At 59.6% G+C, this 21,245-nt stretch overlaps 1 protein-coding gene across 29 annotated transcripts in view; it reads left to right on the forward strand.

Moving 5' to 3' along the window:
* Positions 1–21,245, forward strand: part of BCOR (BCL6 corepressor) — an 83,272-nt gene that overhangs the window by 16,259 nt on the left and 45,768 nt on the right. For 6 of the 29 annotated variants that reach the window (XM_086879707.1, XM_086879720.1, XM_086879733.1 and 3 more), the window contains exon 1: positions 6,993–7,066. The exons of 6 other annotated variants lie outside the window; for them this stretch is intronic. The gene's annotated coding sequence lies outside the window, so the exon portion shown is untranslated. Of the gene's footprint in view, positions 1–6,992; positions 7,672–16,576; positions 16,922–20,897; positions 21,151–21,245 lie in introns of those variants that run through there. 17 more of the 29 variants (XM_086879710.1, XM_086879721.1, XM_086879735.1 and 14 more) reach the window with 10 other exon arrangements.

Consider the following 21,245-nt stretch of genomic DNA (forward strand, 5'->3'; position numbering starts at 1 on the left):
TGCCCGGGGAGCCTCAGACCGTGTTAACGGCTCGGCCTTGGGACTTCGCCAAGTTTCTCTGACTTAGGGGAACTCTGGGGATGAGTAATCGCGCCAGGCTAGGGTTTGGGAGGGAGTTTTTTTTTTTTTTTTTTCGCTCGCTCGCTCGCTCTCTCCTTTTTTCCCCTTGTCATCAGCAGCTGACCCACTCACTTCGAGAGCACGGCACCGACGGGTTTCTGAGAACGGCGGCAGGAGGAGATCGGGGGTGTGGCGAGCCAGGGGAAGCCCCCCCACGTCTTGGCTCCCCGCCGAGCCGCTCCGGCTCCGGCTCCGCTCCGGCCCTGAGCGCGTTGGGGCAGCGCGGGGTCGCTGCTATCACGTTTCCCGTGCGGTGCCCTCGGTGTGTCTTTGCCGGGGGACAAGGGGACGCACACACACCCCTTTCCACACACTCTCCGCTGCCTCACGTGGAGGCCCGTGTGGAGGTTTCCCAGGGCAGCGAGGACACGGTGCTGCCGCGCCTTGCCTCGGGAAGGTGTCCGTAAGCCTTTTCTACTCTACATCTCAGTTCATCGCAGGTGGCGACAACTCAAGAACTGGAGGGGGAAACTCCGGGCCCAGGGGGAGGCCCCCGGGGACTGGGAAGCAGCGCGAAACCCCGGCCGTGGCAGGCGCGCCGGGTCGGGGCGGAACAGCGCCCGCATCCTGCCCGCGGGCTCGGGGCGGGCGCGGCGGGGCCTTGCCCGGTGCCCGGTGCCGCAGAGGGCAGGGCCCCGCCGTGCGCACCGGGCACCCTGCCCGCACACGGCCTCCGCCCGTGCCTGCCGGGCAGCGGGGCGCGGGGGCGGCCCAGAGGCTCAGAGTCACAACCGGCTCGACGCCGAGCACGGCCGCCCACAGCGGATCCCGCAGCTGGGCTGGGGACAGGCCGGGCTGGGGGAGTGTCGCCGTCGGGGGTGCTGCAGCCGAACGCACCGGGAAAGGCAGCCTGGCTCTCGCTTTGCCTCACCCGCCTCAGCCCGTGGGGCTTTCCCTAGCGCAGCTCTCTGCCCACTCCGCGGGCAGCGAGCGAGGGGCCGCGGCCCCCGCCTGCGACGGGGACGGGGAGCGGGCACGGCCGGGAAGCGGCGGGGAGCCGCTAATCTCGGCGCCTGACAGGTTTCGGTCCTCTGATTACCTGCGTGATTTGGCTTCCGAGAGGCGCTCTATGAAGCGGCTGCTGCCCTTGTTTGGGTACCGCGATGGCGGGGGGGCGCGGGGGAATGACGGTGTACAGAGATGAAGTGAGGACGGGGTTTTAAATGGCACTTCTGAACGGAAAATACTTTTATTTTCCCTTGGATTTTTGAAGCTGCTTTCGAAATGAACATTTTCTGAGATAAGAGGTGACCGATCAGAATCGCTGGGGGGAGGTTGTAAGCAGACGTTTTGCCCCAGCTTACTGTTATCTTATCTTTCACACTTGCAGGGCGAAAAAGTGGCTTATCTTTATACCCACCCCCCTCTCGCCTTAATTGCTAAAAACACTGTGAAGTGTTAAGTACAGGACTAAAGAATCTCTCCGCGTGTCTGCCATGCGAGTGAAGGGGCGGGAGCGGGGGGGTTGTCCGATTTTAAAAATTAGGGGCTTTTCTCTGGAAAGGTACGCACGTGTACGCGCCGAAGAGCCCCTCCCTGCCCTCGCTCTGCTGCTGCTTTGATGTTGCAGGCTCTCATTTCGTATGTATGCACCCCGACGAGCCACCCGCCGCTGCCGGGCTTCCAGCCGGGCCGCAGATCCCGCTGGGCACGCCGGCGAGCCCGGGGGCCGCCCCGCGGGGCGCGGGCGCGGAGGGCGGCGGAGGCCTCCGCTGTCACCTCTGGGGCGGAGTGAATAACCCCAGTGTTTATGAACCCGGGCTCGGAATTGGTATTCAGCGCCGAGCCACCGTCTCCTCGCTTTCACTCCCCACCCCCTTCGAAACAAAACACAACACAAAAACAAAACCAGAAGGAGGACGGAGGTGATTCATCGACTGTATCCAATTATTAACATACAAGCTGTAGTCTGCACAAACACACCTTCAAACCATGGCGGTTCCCCCGGCCGCCGTATTATGTTTAAACTCGGGAGCACGGTGGCTTCTGTTCCTCCGCCAAGCCACCGCTCGCTGCCGCTCCTCCCCAGGCCGCCGAGAGCCGGGGCCGGGCCGCAGCCCGAACCTCGCGGGGCTCAGGGACCCCACCGGGAAAAGGGCTTGTAGCCTCCAGCTCCCGCGCATCGCCTTCAAAGGCGAAGGCTCAACCTCGCCCGCGTCGCTTTCCGCCGGGCCGGGGTTTTGTGTGGCTCCCGTTCCCGTTCGCCCGCTGAGCCCTCCACGCCGCCCTCCCTCCGATCCCCACCGCTGCCCCCCGCTGGGCTGGGGGGAGGCGAGGAGAGCGACAACCTCGCCGCCGCTATTTTTACTCCTCTCCAGACTTGTGCGGCGCACGCCCCCTCCCCTGCAGGGCCTTGCCTAGCGGCTGCATCTCGCCGCTCTCAGCAGCGGCCGGGGCCGCCCGCCTTTCACCTCCGCCTGCCCCGCCGGCCCCGCCGCCGGCCCGGCCCGGCCCCTGCGCCCGGGGCAGCGCCCGCAGCAGCCCGAGGGGACGGGGCGGGGGTGGGGGACACGCACACGGGCGCGCCGCAAGCGCACAAAATGGCCGTGGTATGCAAGTGGGAGAGGTGGAGGGGGCAGCTCGCAGCCAGCCTGCCCTCCCCTTGCAGCTGGGCTGCCGCCCTCCTTCCCCACACCGGGGCCCGGGCCACGCATCGAGTCCCGGTAGGCTCGGCGCTGTGAGCTCTGAGCTCTGCCCGGGCCGGCGAGCGCTTCCCTCGGCTGCGGTGCGAGCTCCCCGGCTGGGGACAGGCCGAGCTCCCCGGCTGGGGACAGGCCGAGCTCCCCGGCTGGGGACAGGCCGAGCTCCCCGGCTGGGGACAGGCCGATAGTGCGAGTGTTTGCCTGCCTGGCCCTGCCGGGCTGTCCGCTGCGGCCGGCCAGCGGGGACCGGAGGACAGCGGGGACCGGAGGACAGCGGGGACCGGAGGACAGCGGGCATCTCCGCTCTTTCGTGGAGTAGGGAAGGGGTGCGGAGCGAAGCAAACGCAACCGGAGCGATTTGTCATAAGAAAGATAGCGGCGCATAGTCCGTGAACCGAGCGCGTTTCGGGCTCTTTTGGGGAGACGGAAAGAAAATTATGGATCTCCTGTCAACGGAGTAGCCCTGAACTACGAAGTAAAATTATAGTTCTTCTGCTATGCAAAAGCCCTTTGATTGCACGAGGAGTTTGCATGGCAGTGTAACAATATGCTGACGCCGTGTCAGGTCTGAAAGCGCTGCAGACCCTGTATAACGCCAATTGAGGCTTGTCTTGTTTTGTTATTCAGATTTCTACACTTCCATTAAAAACAGCCTTACAATAACCAATGATAAAGGTCTGATTTAAGACACACTCAAGCAGGGCAATTCAGAGCTTAGGACAGTGATCTGTTATTTATAGGCTTTTCCTAGCACTCATCACCAGGCTGTCTGAGCACCTCGCTCGCATTAATTCATTTTACCTTCGCAGCGCCCATCTCCCCTCTGTCTCATTTCCCCGTGCCCGAGGGACTCGAGTGCTCCGGTTGGTGAGCAGGGGAGCGGGGCCATGGAGGGGCCAGGGCCCGGCCTCGCCGCTCCTGCGCTTTAACCCCCAACTTTCTGAGGTGCGCGGACCGGGGGCGCGGGGAAGCTTCCAATTAGAGGCGGCGCTGGAGGTAAATGAAAGCCGGCATAAAGCCATCCCACTTGGAAGCCTCCTGCGAGAAGCCTATTCTGCCATTAACAATGGATTTGTCTTTACGAGGAGGTTAAGTACTTAGCATTATCGGGAGCAGCCGTTTTTGCGAGCGCATCCTCGCCCGGCTCCTCGGCGGCCGCAACAGCAGCGACAGCGCGGAGCCCCCCTCCCCTCCCGGGGAGAGAGCAGTGTGCAGCGGCCTGACCCGGGGGTCAGCTCCCTCCGGGGCGTGTGGGAGGGGGGGAGGCCGCCCGGTAATCCGCAAGGCAAGAGCATGCTTTGAATTTTCCGGGGTTAGCTCGGCGGTACCCTTGGGAGCCGCGCTGGGGAAGGCGGCGGGGCGCGCAGCCGGCCGGGGCAGGTCGCGGGAGGAGCGAACTGAAGCCCCAATGTGTTCGCCAGCCTCCCGCTGCAAAGCTCGGGGACCCGGGCAACAAAAAAGGCACACAGGCGAACAAGCGCGGGTCTGTTCGTCCCCGCCACGAAAGAAGCTGCGTTCACAAAGAAAGTTTACGGTTAAAAATAAAAGTGGAGCAAGTTTACCCCGAGATAACTTTAAGTCATTAGTGAAAAACAAAAAAAAAAAAAAAAAAACAACCACCACTGCCCCAAGCATCCAGCCCCACGCTGTAGGCACACGCTTGTGATCCGGATTTCGCAGCCAGGGGGAAGGGAAGCGGGCGACTTTTGTGATACAAGTGCGGGCCGCTGGCACCGCAGATCCAGACCTGTGGGGAGAGACAAAGCCCAGATCAATGAAGCCGGGAAGCCGCGGCTGCGGCCACCTCGCCAGGAAACGCGCTAGTTCTGCTTTCATATCGAAAGAAGCAATTTTAATGAGGTTTTCCTAGGAAAGGGAAAAAAAAAAAAATCCAACAGAGGCCTCCCCTCCAGCTGTGTGCCTGTAACTCACGTGTGTTCAGTCTAATAACTTTTAATGTCTAGCCCTAAAACATCTTTATAAAAAATAGCTTTACGGCGTAATAGGCCAGGTGTCCTTCTGCTTATTATTGGAGATTAAAAAAACATGTGGGAGCCTTTTCAGATGCGTGGCCCTCCGCGCCAGGATCAAACCCGGCCGCTCCTCGGGACAGTGCTCCCCGGCGGCCAGCACGGTGGGACCGCAGCCCTGCTTCCCCGGCGACTTCCAGGGCTCCCCTGCGAGGAAGCTGAGCTGGTTCGGGTTTCAGATGGTGGATATTTCACTTCTGCTTTGAGACGGGAGAGACTCAGTGAGTCTCACTCACTGAGTTTTAAGAGACGCAGTGAAACTCCAATGCCCGTGATGGCAGTTTCATGAAATACCAACCCTCTGGCCATGACCCGTGTCACATGCGTGTGTGTATGTGTGGGGTGTGTGTGCTTTTCTCTGGACTCTGTGTCCTTTTCCCGAGCATTGGGCGACCCCCACTTTTTTTTTTTAATTATTTTTTTTTTTTTCTTGGTTTTTTTGTTTCCCCAGACGTAGCGTAGGTTCTCTATTATAAGCTTCTGGATTTGGGGGAGGAGGGGGAGCTTTAGTAGGGACAACTTTGGAGAACTCTCATTTTTCCACCTTCAGAGATACGCAGAGCAGGCAGGCAGCCCCGGCCGTCCTGCTCTGGCGTTGAATTCCCATCGCCCTGCGTGCTGCTCCGGCGCCCTCGGTGAGGGAAGCTTTGGCAGCTCACAGCGTCTCTGCAGCCTTCTCGCGCAGGGTCCTGAACGAGGCGATTAAAATCCCCCCCGGGGCAAACTGTCCGCGTTAATCGCCTGGCGTTTGGCTGGCAGTCGCTCCCACACGGAGCGGCGGCGAGAAGGGCTGGATGCGGCGCCGGCGGCGCTGAGGTGGCAGAACTCCGGCTTCCCCGGGAAGGCGCCGGGAGGTGCGGGGGAGCAGTGGGGCCGAGAGCCGCCTGGCCCCGAGGCCGGGGCCGCCCCGGGAGCTTCCACGCCGCGGGCTCTGCGGGACCAAACCTGGGAGTATCAGCGGGGATGGGCGTTATGAACGTGAAATTTACGAGTCGAGCTCGCCGAGCCAAAAGTTGCCTTGCCAAAGTAAATAGATGCGGCCGATAACTACCAACCCGGGTAGATTAAAGGGCTCCACGATCCGGGCAGAAATCTTAAAGCAGCCTTAGAAATGCCAGCTAGGGAAACGGCTCTTCAGTCGTGACCCCACCCCGGGTTGCCACACTGCTCACGCCGGGTAAAAAGCGCGTTAAGGGCTGCCAAAGCCGGATCAGGCGAAAACGCGCTTTAATAAGGTCCCCCTCGGCCCCCCCGCCCCCCGCAATGCAGACGTTGACAAACGAGTGGCTTTTTTTCCCATCCCGATTCAGAGCTCCGAGAAGCGGACCGGGAGGGAAGCGCGGAAATCAGCGCGGCCGAGCCGCGGACCACGCGAAGTTGGGGGCGGCGGGTGGGACCAGAGAGGGGCCCCGGGGTTGGGGGGCGACACCCCCCGCCCCCCTCCGCGAGCGTGAGAGGCTGCGGGGTCCGCTCGTGGTGTGACCCCTGCGGGGGGTTACGACGGCCGCGAGCCCTGGGCAGGTCCTGGGGGAGCGGGGATGCCTTTGCGCGACGAGGGGAACCCGGAGCCCGCGGGTGTGACTGGGGGCGCGGGCAGCATCGCCGGGGGGTATTCCGGGCGCCGCTGGGATCACGGGGGGAGCAGGGCGGGGGTGCCGGGGGCTCCCGGCGGAGCAGCCGGGGGCGATCGGGGTGGCGGGGGGTGGCAGCGCGGCGCGACCCGCCGCGGAGGCTCGCAGCGATGTCTGGCAGCGCCGCCGCCGCCGGGCTTTTGACAGCTTGGCGGAGCGGAGTGAACGGAGCTTTATGGTAATTGCGGTTCTCCACTGGCCTTCTGGGTAGCGAGAGAGGGGAGTATCGGCGGGGCGGGGGGGGCGGCTTTCCCCTCCTGCTGCCGGGGAGCGCGGAGTCCCCCCCCCGGGGCGCCGCAGCTTGGCAGCGACCTGTGCCAGCCGGGGGGAGCGGGCGAGGCGAGGGGGGGCAAATCAATTAGTCAGGGCAAGGGGGGGAGCGGGCGAGCGGCCGGGCGATCCCTGCCTGAGCAGGGAAACGCAGCCAGGGGAGGGGGAAACTTGCTGAGGGAAAAAGCGGTGGCGGCGCTGCTGCCGCTGCTGCTGCTGGCGGCGGCTCCCTCGGTGCAGCGCCTGCCCGGGGGGAGGGGAAGGGAGGGGAGGCGACGGCTGGAGGAGGAGGAGGAGGAGGAGGGAGAGAGGGAGGGGGGATGCGAGGGGAGCGCAGCGTGCAGCAGACGGAGCCCGGTCTCCCAGCGGCAAGGTGAGGAAGAGCGGCTTTCCCGGCGGACTAAAGAGGGGAGGGGGGGGAGAGGAAGAAAAAGAGAGAGAGAGAGAGGAGGAGAAGAGGAGGAGGAGAATTAAATCCCCAGCCACACACACACAAAGCCGCGGCGGCCAGGGCACGGGAGACGGCGGCGCGGGCGAGATGTGGGGAGCGCCGCGCTCGCCAGCGCAGGAACTTCGCCCGGAGCAAGCCAGCAACATGGCGCTGCCAAACCAGAGCCGGCAGCCGGAATGAGCATCGCGGGCTGCCGCTCCCACTCCCTCTGCTGAGCCCAGCCGAGCCGAGGAGCAAAGCCCTTCCCGGGGGCACCTGCCCCGTCGGCGCAGAGGGCGGCCACGCTCCTGCTCCCCGCGCTCCGCAGCTCCCCGGTCTTTCCGCGCCCCTTCCCCGACCCGCCCGCGCTGGGGCGAGCCGCGACACACGCACCCACGGAGAGGGGGAGCGGAATCGTGAAACTTTTCTCGCCTCTTCCTCCCACCCCCGACGGGGCTGCCCTTCAGGGAGAGCGGCAGGGCCAAGGCACGGTGTGGGGACCCGCGTGTCGGAGCGCGCTCGCCGCAGCCCCGCGGCGCGGCAGGAAGGTCAGTGTTCCGCTCCGCGAGCAGCTCCCGTGCGGAAGCGGCGCCGCCGGGTCCCGCGGTGCCGGGGCGGCTGCGGGGCTCCCCCGGCCGCCCGCGGGGAACGCACGGCGGCGGCGCGGCACAAAGTTACGGCGCGGGGCAGCGGAGCTCGGGCGGGAGCGGCGGGCAGGAGGGTCTAGCGAGCGCCTCCGGGACCGCCGTGTCGGAGGGGAAGTTTGGAGGCAGTTGTTTGTGGAGATGCGTGTTTGGGGCAGCGGAGGCGGGGGTAAGCCCCCGATCGCGTTGTCGGCTCCGGTGCGCCCGTGTGGAGAGCGGTGGTGGCGGTATTCCCGTCGTCTCGCACTTTGTGATTGGGAAGGCGCCGGAGCAGCGGCGTTACGGGGGATCCCGTGGGACGGGGCGAGCAAGGAGCGGCGCTGCCGGCTCGCGGAGCGGGGAGAGCTTTAGCGCCGGTCGGGCCGGGCTCCGCGCTCCTCGCCGGCGGCGGGCAGGTGAGCGGCGGGGAGAACCCGCTGCCGGCTGCCTCCTTCTCGCCGGGCGATCCCGCTGCCGGCTGCCTTCTCCCCGCCGGGAGAACCTGAGGCGCTGATCCCCCCCGTCCCCCCGCCCCGGCGGGGCGGGCGCCGCGGCGCACGTGGGATAGGGCGGCCCGGGGCTTTCCCGTGCGCGGAGCTGTGCTGGCGTGAGGTCCGGCGTGACACGGAACTTTAGTCAGGCCGAAAATGTAGTTTGGAGTTGGGAGAGAGAGCCGGAGGGAGGCTCGGGGCTTGCCATCCGTGGGCCGGCCGGAGGGGGACGGCCAGGCAGCGGAGGCTGCTTTGTGAAGCCAGGGCCAAGTGGGGCGGCTCTGCGCAGCATATGAGGCATGCATTTGATGTTCGCGGAGCGAGTCCGGGGGCGAGGGCTGTGGAGCGTTCACGTTCCTCTTTCTTTCTCGATGTGTGTATGTTGGGTGTTTTTTGTTTTGGTTTGTTTTTTTTTTTCTTTTCCTCCTTCCTCCCTCCCTCCTTCTCGTTTCCGCGATGTCTGTCGGATTCCGGGTTTGGTGATCGCAGAGGGGGCGAGGGGAAGGCGAAGAGCACCTCCCCCATCTACCCCGACAAGTAAAAAAAGCCCCGACCGTAGCGAGTGGTGTAAAACTGACAAAGTGTGGGGACTGACTTTAATGGTATCGCCTCTGAGCTCCTCGCAGCATTAATTCCCACTAATGAATCTTTTCCAGAAACTCCGTTCATTGCTTTCATCTGCTCTTTAGAGCCCGCAGCTTTTGTATTCGTGTTTGCATTAAAAAGGGGGGGGGGGGGGGAGCCCAACCCGCACCACGTAGCCAAGCCCGGATTTTCCAAAGGTTTCTATTAACTTTTTTTTCCCCGCCCCCTCCCTGTGGCCCTACCGCGGGGGGCGGCCGGGAAGAGCAATGCCCCGCCAGAGCCGCTTGGGAACAAAGCTGGGGGCGAGAGCGGGAGGGCGGTGCGGGGTCTGGGTCCCCGGGCAGCGCCCGCACCCCCCGCCCGTGACTCCGCCGCTCCCGGGTCAGCGCCGCCCGCGCTCCTCCCGCGGCTCCGTGCCCGCCGAGACCGGCGTTCCGCTTCCTCCGGCTGCCGCTCTCGCCGACTTTCGTCCCCGAGGTGCTCAGGCTTGCCTGTCTTGTCTGAAGCCCGCTGCTGTCGCCCTTGCGACACACCGATTCATTTCCTTTCGGTTCTGCTGTTGGAGCCGCTGGGTGGGTTTTTTTTCCCTTTCTTTTTTCTTTTTTTTTTCTTCCCGAGAGGTAGCCAGCGCAGCGCTCACCCTAATTGCTTTTAGGAGGATTAGGAGAAAATTCCTCCCCCAGCACCCCCCCCTCGCCGCCTCTTCCCTCCCCGCCCCCCCCGGCGGGTTGCCTTCGCGCGCCGGGGTTGCAGTTTATCCCTGGTGCAGTTCTTTGAATTGCTGTCACAAATAGGTGACTCAGAGTTAATTAGGAAGTATGCACCGGATCAATGGGCTGCACAGCTCATTAGTTATTCCCCAGCCTTTTGCAGCGTTGGACCTCCGGCTCCTCGCCCCGTATACCTCTTTAATACGCAATCTGAAGGGCTGGCAGGGACCGGGGAATACTTCGGGTGAGGGGGGCCGGGTGAGAAGGGGCGTGATGAATACGGATATTGAAGCTTCCAGGTTGGGAGGTTGTATATGGACGAGTGACCGAGACCCCTCTTGCTCCTCTCAGTCCGTCCCGGCCCCGCTATCAAACCTGCCGTCACGGACGGGCGTGGTGGGTCCTCACCCGCCCCGAGATCGGAGGGACGAGCCCCGGAATGTTACTAAAAACAAACAGACACACACCACCAACAACACAAAAAAAAGTAAAAAAAAAAAAAAAAAAGTAAAAAAAAAAAAGTGTGTGTGTTTATTGGAGCGTACGTTGAGAGAGCAGACAAAATCTCATTTGTCAGGCATGAAGGTGGGCTGTGTGGAAAGCTATAAATATACCGGGGAGGATTGTATCGCGGTCACTTTTCTGTTCTTCGCCATTTCTAAGGTGAGTGGCGGAGGCTGAGGGACCGGGCAGGGGCTTCTCCTGGTATTGTTTGTCCGTCTGTGATAGATCGGTCTAGACAGCCGCTCAGGCTCCCTGCGAGCACAGGAACCGGAGCCTGAAAGGGAGAGTGGGGGAGACGGAGAGGAAAAGGTCACCGCGATATTTTTTCTTTTTTTCCCTCCCTCTTTTCTTCCTTCTCTTTTTTTTTTTTTTTTTTTTTTTTTTGGTGGTGGTGATGGCTGTTAACCCTTCACGCCGAAGGGGATCGGGGGTGGCTATCCCAGCCTGGAAAGATGCGGCAGCACTGGAGCGATCGTAGGGATGATGTCGGAGCGGGGGGAGACGGGGGCAGCGCTCCTTCGGGCCCCGGCGCTGCCTCGTCTATCTAATGGCTTTATCCGAGATATTTCCCACAACAGGAAAAAGAGTTCAGGAGGCGAGTGCCAGATGATTTCGTTCCCAGGAGTTTCCTCTCTGGAAACTCCGAGGAGCGCTTGGAGCCGGGCTCGGGCAGCCGCAGGCCCGGGGCAGCCGCAGCCCCCCGGGCTCGGGGGCGTCCCCGGGGCTCCCCGCCCCCGCGGCCCTGCCGTGCCCGCCCTCTTCCCGCAAGGGACAATCCTTGGATGGAGATGGAGGTTCCCGGCCCCGCGGGGGGAGCGACTTCCCGTGGCCGCCTTCAGGTTCCGTCAACTTCTCTCCCAGCAGCTCGGTGCCCTTCGCCCCGCGGGGCCGCATCTGCGCTCACAACGTGGGGCATCCCTCGTGTCTGTGCAGGCAGGAGATGGGCGTACCCGCCTCGGGGTGTTTGGAAGCCCAGGGGAGCAAACACCCCTCGTGGAACGCTAGGGCAGGTGGAGAGCGGGGTCTGCGTTGCAGCTCGGGTGGGTCGGGGGTTGTTCGCCGCTCTTCCGTGCCTGTGTGCTTCCTTTTGTGCTTGAGACGTCCTCGGTGCATGAGATGCGATCCTGGCGTGCAAGCCTGGGCGGTACAGATTAAAAGCAGTTAAGGCTTTAGAGCGATAGATAAAAGCTGGTTTTGTTGGATTTGCCTGCAGCACACACCATTCCCATCCCTCTTTGTCTGAGCCCTGGTTCCGGGCGCTACAGCCTTATTGGAAATGCTCCCGAGCAGTCCACGCAGCCAGGGCAGCAGGCAGCTCGCGCTTATTTACACGTCACATCTAAATACATCTCTAATTAGATAGAAGCAGCGCCGGAAATGGCAGATTTGTTGCATATCTAATAGAGACCAGTGCAAACAGACTCAGCAGGGTTTCCCTCTCTTCTCCCCCCACAAAAAACCTCCCCACCATCAAGACCAAGGCAGTAATCTGAGAGTGAACAGAAATGACTTCTCCCATTTGAGTACATTATGAACCACATTGGCGAATGTCTCTAATATTTAAAGCAATACTTGGGATGTGTGAGCTGAATGCCCAAATATGGACTGGGTCTTGAAACAATACTGGTGCCTTGGCTTTATTCCTGTGCTGGTGGACAATCTAGGCTCCGTGTCACACACTGTATCTGCCTTTACCAGAATGTGCCAAGACCTGCAGCTTCTCAGGCAGTTCAAAATTGTCGCTCTTCCCTCCTTCCACCCTGCGTTAATCCACGTTTTTGAAGACTGATGAGGAAGCCAAGGTCCCCCAAGAGTGACTGAGCTGCAGGGGCTCCCGTACAGTCCATGCAAGCAAACTTGCTGGATCTGTGCAGCTGCGAGAGCGCATAAAGTTGTTGATATGTTTTCATGTCTCTGTTTGTGGAGAAAATGGACCCAGGTCACCACAGCCCAAAATAATGAGTGCCACACATACCAAAGTAGTTTTGGCGATGTGTGGCTGTGGTTTACAAGGTCTCTCCGTTCTGAGACTGATGAGTGGCCCCTGCAAAGACAGGCAAAAGGCCTGCTGCAGTTGAGGTCATAGCTAAGCAGCCACGTTTCCCTCAGACTAAATATGGCTTGGAGTAAATCGGTGCTTAGTGTGGAGGACAAGTGATCTCCGATTTCTGCATGTCTTGTGCAGAGGTCTGTGCTCTTGCTGGGACCCTGCAGCATAGTTGGGTTGCACAGGTGATGTGCGACGCACTGTCTTTCCCCCGAACGCTGCAATACATCACATTTTAGTGTGGGCTTCGAGCAGCATGAAGCCGAGTTTAATACTTCCTCCTTAGGCTGGTGTTGCTTTAGAAATAATTGATGGTCAGAGCGGGCCTGCTCCCCCCTTGCTTGCTTTTGCAATAACCTGGATGGTGGCACGGAGAGCCGGGCTTAGCCCTTGCAATGCGCCAAGCAGCGCTCGCTGGCTGCATGGCTGCATGGCTGCATGGCTGCATGGCTGCATGGCTGCATGGCTGCATGGCTGCATGGCTGCATGGCGTGTGCGTGCCGGAGGGAGCGCGGAGGCCCGGGCTGCAGGCAGGGGGAGTTCCCCTGGCTGTGAGCAGATCCCCTTAATCCTCTGGCCTTTCAGGGAACCGGCTTACAGCAGCCGCTGCTCCGGAGCGACCTTTCCCTCCGAGCTGACCCGCTCGGGTCCGCGGGCTGCGGCGGGCAGAGGTCCCTGCCAGGAGAGCGCGTCCTTTGCCGGCTGCCTCCGGAGCAGGATGCCAGCGCTCCCTTGAGTGGCCGAGCAGATGAGGTGGGGACGGAAAGGAGGAGGCCAAGAACTCCTTACAAATGTGGCCTTAGGAAAGTTCTGCTGCTTTCCAGCAGGGAATTCATTTTTCCTTGTTTGCTGGACAGCAGTTCTTGGCTGAGGGGAGACTTTTTTCCCCTCCTCTCTTCCACTGCTGGAAAAGTTAGCGAGTGAGAGCACGCCTCAGTACCTGCCTGCCTGTTTTCCAGAACTGTTGTCTGAATTATTTGGGACTCTTCCTTCACTCTTTGCACCCCAAAACTACCTCATGAGCTGATAGATTTGGTGCCACGTGATTAGACGTGCAAGGAAGTCCGTTTGGAGAAGATCCTGACAGCATGAAATATAATTTGTGATTTGAAAGACAGTTTCCAGTATAATCTCATTATGCACCACAGACTCCCGGTGTTATTTTGTAGAAGGCGGACAATGATCAATTTACATTGACCTAGGGCTGGGTGAGCTTTTAGATGGTAATTGCCATATTGATTTGCATGCAAAAAGAAGACCTGCTAAAATTAAAGACCGGAAGCTAAATTAAACTAAATTTATTGTCTAGGTGCAAACTAAAAGACTTGTTAAAGTCTAGGGTAGACTTGGAAAGCTATGAAATTGATAGAAGCATGATTCTCATCCTGAGTGCTCCGTAAAATGAATCTACATGATGGGGACAAGGGGCTGCAAAGCGCCCATTGTGAGTGGAGGCACACAAGCCGGGGCTGTTCCGTGTAAGCCCTGACTCCCTAAACAATCAGAGAATAAAATATCTCCTCTGTCCAATGAAAATCTCGGTCTGAATGTTGGGATTGTCGTGCTAAGGAAAACAAAGCTTTATTTGGATAAGACAATTAAAGTGGAAAGCGCAGAATCCACCAACCACACTGGGAACAGCTCATATAAAGAGCTGAGTGTGTTCAGCAGAGCACAGGGGAAAGGGGAGACTCGGGGCTGTGCTCCACGGCTGAGCCTGCATTGGGAAAGCCTGTCATTGTGCTTCCTCTGCCTGCTCCTCAGCCAGGAGGGCCCAGAGTGCTCCTAGCCTCAGTGCTGTCCTTTCTGTGGCTCCTGCTGCCCTTGGAGTAATCTCCCACATCCAGGAGCTGCAGTGGCTTGGTGCTTTGGTGGGGTTCTTCCCCATGCACCTCTAGGTGGCCCACGGTGGGTTGCAGTCTGCCAGCTTGTTCTTTCTGAGAGCGTGGTTTGCTTTTCATTTTCAGCTGGAGTAACTCTTGGTCTTGTCCCAGGAGCTCACCTGGGGGCCTTGTATGCCTTTCAATATTTGCATATTACGGAACACTTGGGCCTGTATCCTCTTACAGAACCGAGAATTCCACCATCACAGGAGTAGTGGAGTGACTGGCACTTGGCACATTTGGTAGCAGAGAGAAGGACACCTGTACTTGCACACTGAGCAGACTCCGTGCTCGGGGCAGCCTGATGGTTGTCCTTGTCCCCGTGTGGACAGGTGCTGTGGGGCTGCCTGTCCCTCACACACCGTTGTGCTTCCTCCGTGTTCTCCTGGGGTGGGGTGGCATTGCATCTGGGAGTCTCCTGGAGGGGTGAGAGAGCTTTGCAGGGCTGGTTTAGTCATGGTTTGACTGTGGCATTTATGTATGGTGACAGGTAGGGACAGAGAAGTGAAATCAAAGCTGGAGGGGCGTATTCTCAGCTCTCCTTGAAATTCACAGAGAACTTGTTAATGGCACAAGAAGGAATGGGCTGAGTTCCTCTTTCTAAGTGTAAATTCCCTCCCTGAGCCAAACTTTCTCCATGTGAAAGCTCCTGGCTATGGAGAGATCCTACAAGGATCTCTGATCCTCGGGCAATCCCCTTTGCTCCCACGCCCTGGTGTGCTGGGTTGTGCTTTAAGCTTCTCCGACTTGCCCACAGCAGTAGGAGGATGAGCTGGGTGTTGAGGAAAGCCCTTCCCACAGGCTGCAGTCCCCCAGGCTCACCTTGCTCTGGCCTGGTCGTGCTCCCCATGCAGTGTTTTCCTTTCCTCCCGTTTCAGTAGTCAAGCACAAAGTGGATTAGCAAAGCCCTGTGCAGAATTAAGCAGCCCGGTGTGAAGTTATGTGGAGCTCTGAGGTCTTCCCCTGCAGACCTGTTGTGCTGTGCCGTGCTTTGCCGTGCCAGGCCAGCCCAGGAGCAGCGGGCAGGGATGGATGCTTCACGGGGTCTCCATGCCTCGCTGGGCGAGGAGAGAAATACCTCTGGCTAAAGTTGGGAGCAGCAGGGGAAGCTGGAACAGTACTTGCAAGCAGGAAGTGATCTCCCAGGGCAAACATTTTAATGGAAGTGTAACCTGGCATTGCACAAAACCCCAAGCCAGGGCGGCTGCTGCCAGCTGGGGAGGATGCAGGGCTCGGGGAGATGCGTGGGAGGCTGTGCCGTGCAGTGCCAGGGGCGCCCACAGCGGAGCCGTGTGTGCGGAGCTGGAGGCGGCCGTGGCGCGGCCTGCCCTGAGCAGGTGGCTGAAGGTTGTCTTATTTTAGCTACAGAAATATCTCTCTAGATCCATTACTGCAAGATCTCGTTTGCAATAAACTATATTGGTTCCCCTCTTTATACAAATTGCTGGTATGAAAGAAAACCCAGCCTATATGCATGGAGGCAGGCATGAGCTAGTGAGATCAGGTTTCCTACTGAGCTCCCAGAGGAGAAGTCAGCATTTGATTGAAGCTACACTTGGTTCTTGGTTCCCAGGGGACAGCAGCCCTGAAACACGAGAGCCCTCCCTCCTTTTTTCCCCCCTTCTCTCTCTTCTTCCTCTAAAAGCCTTTGTGCTGAAAGAGCCTCAGTAGGCACGAATCGCCTGTCTCTCACAAGACTGTGTTGCAGCCTTTGCTGACATTGTTCTGTTAGCAGTGGTTTTTACCAGGCCAGCAGATTTCTAGCTACGTATAGGCAATGAATAGTCGATGATACTGACCTGCGAATATGTACAGGCGACTTTGGGTGGTGATTCGGAAGTCGATTGGAGACTTGGCACATCAGTGTGAAGCACCATACCTGCCGGGGAGGTACTGCCCTTTGGCAGGAGTTAGGCCAAGATGGAGGCATGCTTCCAATAATTCCGTATTCCTATTATTCCTTACCGCTGCTGGCTCCCAAACTGCATAGAGGTACATAGGAAGTGTTATTCCAGCTCCTGTGGCCTCCTAAAGAGTTTGTGCAGGGCACAAATGTCAGAGAAAGTTGCTGTGTCTCGCTTTTCCCTTAAGAGATGCGCAATTTGGGTAATGCCAGGAGTCAGAACGGGCAACGAAAGGTTTCCTCTAACAGATTTATACGTCTCCTCCAACTTTGCTGCTGATGTAAAAATAAGTAAGGGCGGGGAAAGGAGGTATGAGGATGTACACTCAAATTCCAGCTGTGCCCAGCAAAAAGGCCCTCTGAGACTGCGCGGCGCACTCCTTTGCTTCCAGGTGGTTGTATCATGAACGAAGCTGGAGTAGCGCTTAGGTTATCGGCCTTTTTCTTTTCTTTCCTTGCATTTTCTTTTTTTTTTTTCCTACTTACGGTGGAAAGGAGAAGGTGGAAGCGCGTCTCTGTCGCCCGGCTGAGCGGAGGGGCCGGGGCCACCGCGGGTTGCGGGGTCAGCGCGGCGGGCAGGGGTGGCAGCGGGGCCCCTCGGCGGGAGGTTCGCTGCCACGGCAGGTCGCTCGCTGCCGGCGGCGGCCCGGAGCGAGGCGGCCGGGCAGGGACGGGGGAAGGCCGGCGCTGCCGGGGCAGGGCTGCTCGGGGGCGCGCCGCGGGGGCGAGCTCGCCGTGTGCCGCGGGGCGCTGCGCAGCTGCGGGCGCGGCTTTCCCCGCTACTGCGGGCTTCCCCCTCGCCTTTCCCAAAAGCCAGACCGAGAGCGGAGCTCTGCTTGCGATTGTGCAGGCGTTTCGTCGCGCGTGAGTGCTGACTGGAAACCCCTCTGTGCTGTGGGGGAGAGCTCCCTGGCGCTCGGCACCCGCCGGTACCGGCTTGGCGGAGCAGCTCCCCCCGGCCCCGGCCCCGGCCCGCAGAACCCCCCGGGCAGCGCGGCTCCGCCTGGCCGAGCTCCGGGAACGAGCACGTTTCTGGCCCCGGGGCGGGGGAGGTGGGTAGAGGGTGTTCCTTGTTTCGAGTAAACCAGCTGCAGTAGTTGATGGTAAAGCCATGAAGGCAGACACAATGCTGCTGTTGTTGGTTTGATCTCTAACTGGGGATTGTTAGTCTGGATTTAACTCTGTGGCAAGGGGGGCGGGGGTTTTGGGGGGTGGGGGGGGAAGGCGAAGGCTGTTTACAGCCAGTGCAAATAATGTGACAGCTGTTGGAGCGCGAAAAGCCCGCGCCGGGCTGGCACTCGCACACAAAAGCTCTCGCTGCGGCCGGAGTGGCCCCGGGGCCGCTCCCGGAGGCACCGCCCGGCGCTGCGGGGCCCGGCGGGGCACCCCGGGAGCCGGCGGGGCACCCCGGGAGCCGGCGGCATCCCGGGCGGCGGTGGCGGCGGGGTGCCCAGCCGCGCTGCCCCGCCGCCCGCCGCGACGCTCGAGCGAACGCCGCTGGCCGGGGAGAAGCGTTCCGCCCCCTCCCCCCGGCCCCTCTTTCCGCCTCCGCTTGATTTACAAGCGCAGGGAGGCAGCTGGAGGAGCGGCCGGCTCCGTGCCCGGCCCCGGCGCTGGGAAATCCCTCCCGGCGGGGCTCGCCTGGCCCCGGTGACTCTGCGGGAGCGGCGGGCGCGGTGTCCCGGCAGCCCCGCGGCAGGAGGGACAGCCCGGCTGCGAGCCTCGGCCGGCCCGGGGCACGGCACAGCGCGTTAACCTGGCAAACACGTGTTGGCAGAGAAGTTACCGCTGGAGATGGCAGCGTACGACCCCTGATAAACCGGGACGTGCGGGGATCCCTGGAGTAGGTCTTCAGTGGAAAAACTCCTCGTGCATAAATTTCCCGAGTGGCTATTTTCTGCTCAAAGCCTCTGCGTCTGAGCCACTCGGTTTGCCTTCTGAGTGTAGTATAAAATGCTGTCTGTTCTAGAAGTTTGCTCCAGTACCCAGAGTGATCTCCTGGCCCTTTCAGAAGAGCCTCTGGAAAGTCGAGGAAACTTGGAGAACTAGGTTCTGGCCTATATTTGTACCTGACATAATTTCGCTACCTACGAGAACCGCTGTGTTTTATATAGTAAGTGACCTCCACGTACTATTGTCTTTTTGATGAGGCGGCTCTGGGGTGGAAAGCAGGTAAGAAGGGGAGATGCTTATTTCCTCCCTCTCCCCCCTTTTAGTCGTTTTGGTCGATGGGTTGTCTTTATCTGTTTCTCTCCAGTCAATCTATTATGGTTTTTTTTCTCTTTTGGCCTTGACTGTCCCCTTGGTCCTTTATGGATTACACTGTGCTATTAGTGGCAAAAGTACACCAGTAGTCATTCAACAATTTTAGCATCAATTCCTATAAACTGGTGTTTTATATGACATGTGCCATTTTTCTGCAAGAATACTGCTTGCGAAACTAGTTTCGCCTTGGAGCAAAGGCGGAAAGATAAACAAGCCTGCATAGCCAAAACACTTGCATAGCCAAAACACTGGCAATTGCTGCCTCCTTCCAAATCTTTTTAAAGTCACGGAGCAATATTTTCAGGATTATGCTGCTGCCTCTGAGGAGGGAATGTCGGCGGCGTTTAAAAAAAAAAAAAAAAAGAAAAAAGAAAAAAAAGAAGCTAATGCAAATTAGAGAAAAATAATTTTCTTTCAGCGATATGCAATGTATTAGTCACTTGTTATCATGCTTAGAGGCAGACCTCATTTGCGCGTCTGCCAACTCGTTCACATCTGCTCAGAGCTGTTCAGGGCATTTTAACCTTGGCGGTGTCGTGTAGTAGTCCCACGGATCAAGAACGAGTAATTAAAGCTCTAAGCAGCAGCAAAAAATTCATAGCCGCCCATCTGCATCGCAGTTGATTCGCTGCTTTGTTTCGGTGCGGAGCGCTGGGATGGGAAGGCAGGGCCGGTGGCGGCCTCCTCTTCGCCGGGGGCACCGCCACTACCGGCAACTTTATGTCCTTTTTACTTCCTTTTTTTTTTTTTTTTTAATTTTTTTCACGTGTTGTTTGGTTTCTTTCTTTTTTTTTTTAATTTTTTTTTTGCCCCCGGTGTCTTCCACACGCCGAGTCGGGCGGTGCTTGGCACTGGGCAGGAGCTCGGAGCGGAGGAGAAGGTGGTGGATGGATGATGAGAGGTCGGGACACGTTTGCAGAGCCGTTTGCTCGAGGTGCTCGTAATGCAGCTTTCGGAAGTGAGGGCTAGCCAGCGCTTTCCAGAAGCGCTCGGGAAGCGCTTCCCATTGAGGAGAAACGCTAGCGCCATAAACCCGACATAAACTTTGGGGCGAGCCTAATTTTTAGGCATTGTTCAACAGAAACCAGGCTGTTTGTTTGTTGTTGGGAGGGGGAGGAATTAAAAAAAAAATAAATAAAAAAGGAAACCACCCCCAACTTCCCAAGCACTTTTCCTTGCATGCGGTCGCCGAAGGTCTCCGTGCCCCGGCCTTGCCGTGGCTGTGCAGACAAAGCCCTGCGGGAAGCGAGAGGCTTCTCTGCCGGCCGCGCTAGGTAAAACCAGAGACGGAGGCACCTAAGTTTAATATTTGCCTGTTGTGCCATTTGCTGCGTGGGGCGCGGAGCCTCCGTCCCCCGGCGGGGCTGGCGCTGGGGAGCGGAGAGGGGGGTTCATCCATCAGCCCCGCGAAGCTGTTGCTCCGTAAATGAGGGAACCACAGGCCCTGTCAGCCGCAGTTATGCAAAATGAAGTCGTCCGTGATCAATATCTCCCAACGTCCCCGACGGCTGCGGGGGGGCCGCCCCCGCCCAGCGTGCGGCGCCGGGGAGCGCAGTGCCGGGGTGGCCGGAGGGGACCCAGGGCGTTCGGCCCATTCATCACCGCACCCCTCCCGGGGCTGCGGGAAGGAAACGGGGGCCGTGCTCCGCTGTTTCTGCGAGGATAACGTTGCGGAAGTGAGCGCAGGCCTTCGCCCAACTCTGGCAGGAGCGCTGGGACATGGGTGTTCCATGTGGGGGGGTTCCCCCCACCCTGCCTCCTAAGTTTCCCGAGCTACTGGGGGAAGGGGAGGGCTCGCCGGCGCCCGGCTAATGGCGAGCCCGTGGCGCTGCGCTCTCCCAGCCTCCCGCGGACGAACAATGGGGGACGAGCGGGGGGAAGGGGCTGGCTTGGTGGTATTTTTCTTTTTTTTTCCCTTCCTCCCCTCAGCCCCCCCCCCCCCCTTTTTTTTTTTTCCCTATCCCACTCCTGGAAAGCAAAAGCTATACGGAATAAAGGCAACAGTGAAAGGTTCCGGGGATGCCGAGTGCGCGGCTGGTTAATGGGCTGGGGAGGGGGGGGCGCAGGCCTGCGCTTTTCCTTCCCCGCGCCGGGAATGCGGCCTTAAATTACCTGAAATGCACATCTTTGCCTGGCCCACGGTGCGTGTGTGTGTGTGTGTGTGTGTGTGTGTGTGTGTGTGTGTGTCTGTGTGTGTGTGTGTGTGTCTGTGTGCGTGTGTGTGTGTGTGTGTGTGTGTCTGTGTGTGTGTGTGTGTGTGTGTGTGTGTCTGTGTGCGTGTGTGTGTGTGTGTGTGTGTGTGTCTGTGTGTGTGTGTCTGTGTGTGTGTGTCTGTGTGTGTGTGTGTGTGTCTGTGTGTGTGTGTCTGTGTGTCTGTGTGCGTGTCTGTGTGTGTGTGTGTGTCTGTGTGTGTGCGTGTGTGCGTGTCTGTGTGTGTGTCTGTGTGTGTGTGTGTGTGTCTGTGTGTGTCTGTGTGTGTGTGTGTGTGTGTGTGCGCGTGTGTGTGTGCGTGTGTGTCTGTGTCTGTGTGCGTATGTGCGTGTCTGTGTGTCTGTGTGTGTGTGTCTGTGTGTGTGTGTGTGTGTGTGTGTGTGTGTGTGTGTGTCTGTGTGTGTGTGTCTGTGTGTGTGTCTGTGTGTCTGTGTGTGTGTGTGTGTCTGTGTGTGTCTCTGTGTGTGTCTGTGTGTGTCTGTGTGTCTGTCTGTGTGTCCCTCTCTCCCAGTGCTGCCGCTGCTCCGCCTGCGCAGCCCGGGCTCGGCTGCTGCCTGTTGTCTCTGGCAGCGGCAGCGGAAACCTCGCTCCCGTGCGCGCGTGTGTGAATGAGTGTGAGTGACTGTGTGAGTGTGTGTGTGTGAGTGCGTGTGTGTGAGTGCGTGTGTGTGTGTGTGTGTCTCTAAAATGGCGCGGACGGCCTGGCCAGGGAGATGCCGTGGCGGCTGGGTGACGAGAGGGAGCCCGGGCTCTCTCCGGGGAGCCCCGTCTGCGCTGGGCCGCGGGGGTTCCTGCGGCTGAGCCGGTTTGTGGCTCCCTCTTGCAGCAGTGTCGTTTCCCGGCACGGCCGGAGCGGCGGCGGGGATCCCCCGGCCCCCCCGGGCCCCCCGGGCCCCGGCC

Source organism: Cyanistes caeruleus, chromosome 3 (genome assembly GCF_971803275.1).
Source record: "Cyanistes caeruleus chromosome 3, bCyaCae1.hap1.1, whole genome shotgun sequence".
NCBI classification, from domain to species: Eukaryota; Metazoa; Chordata; class Aves; order Passeriformes; family Paridae; genus Cyanistes; species Cyanistes caeruleus.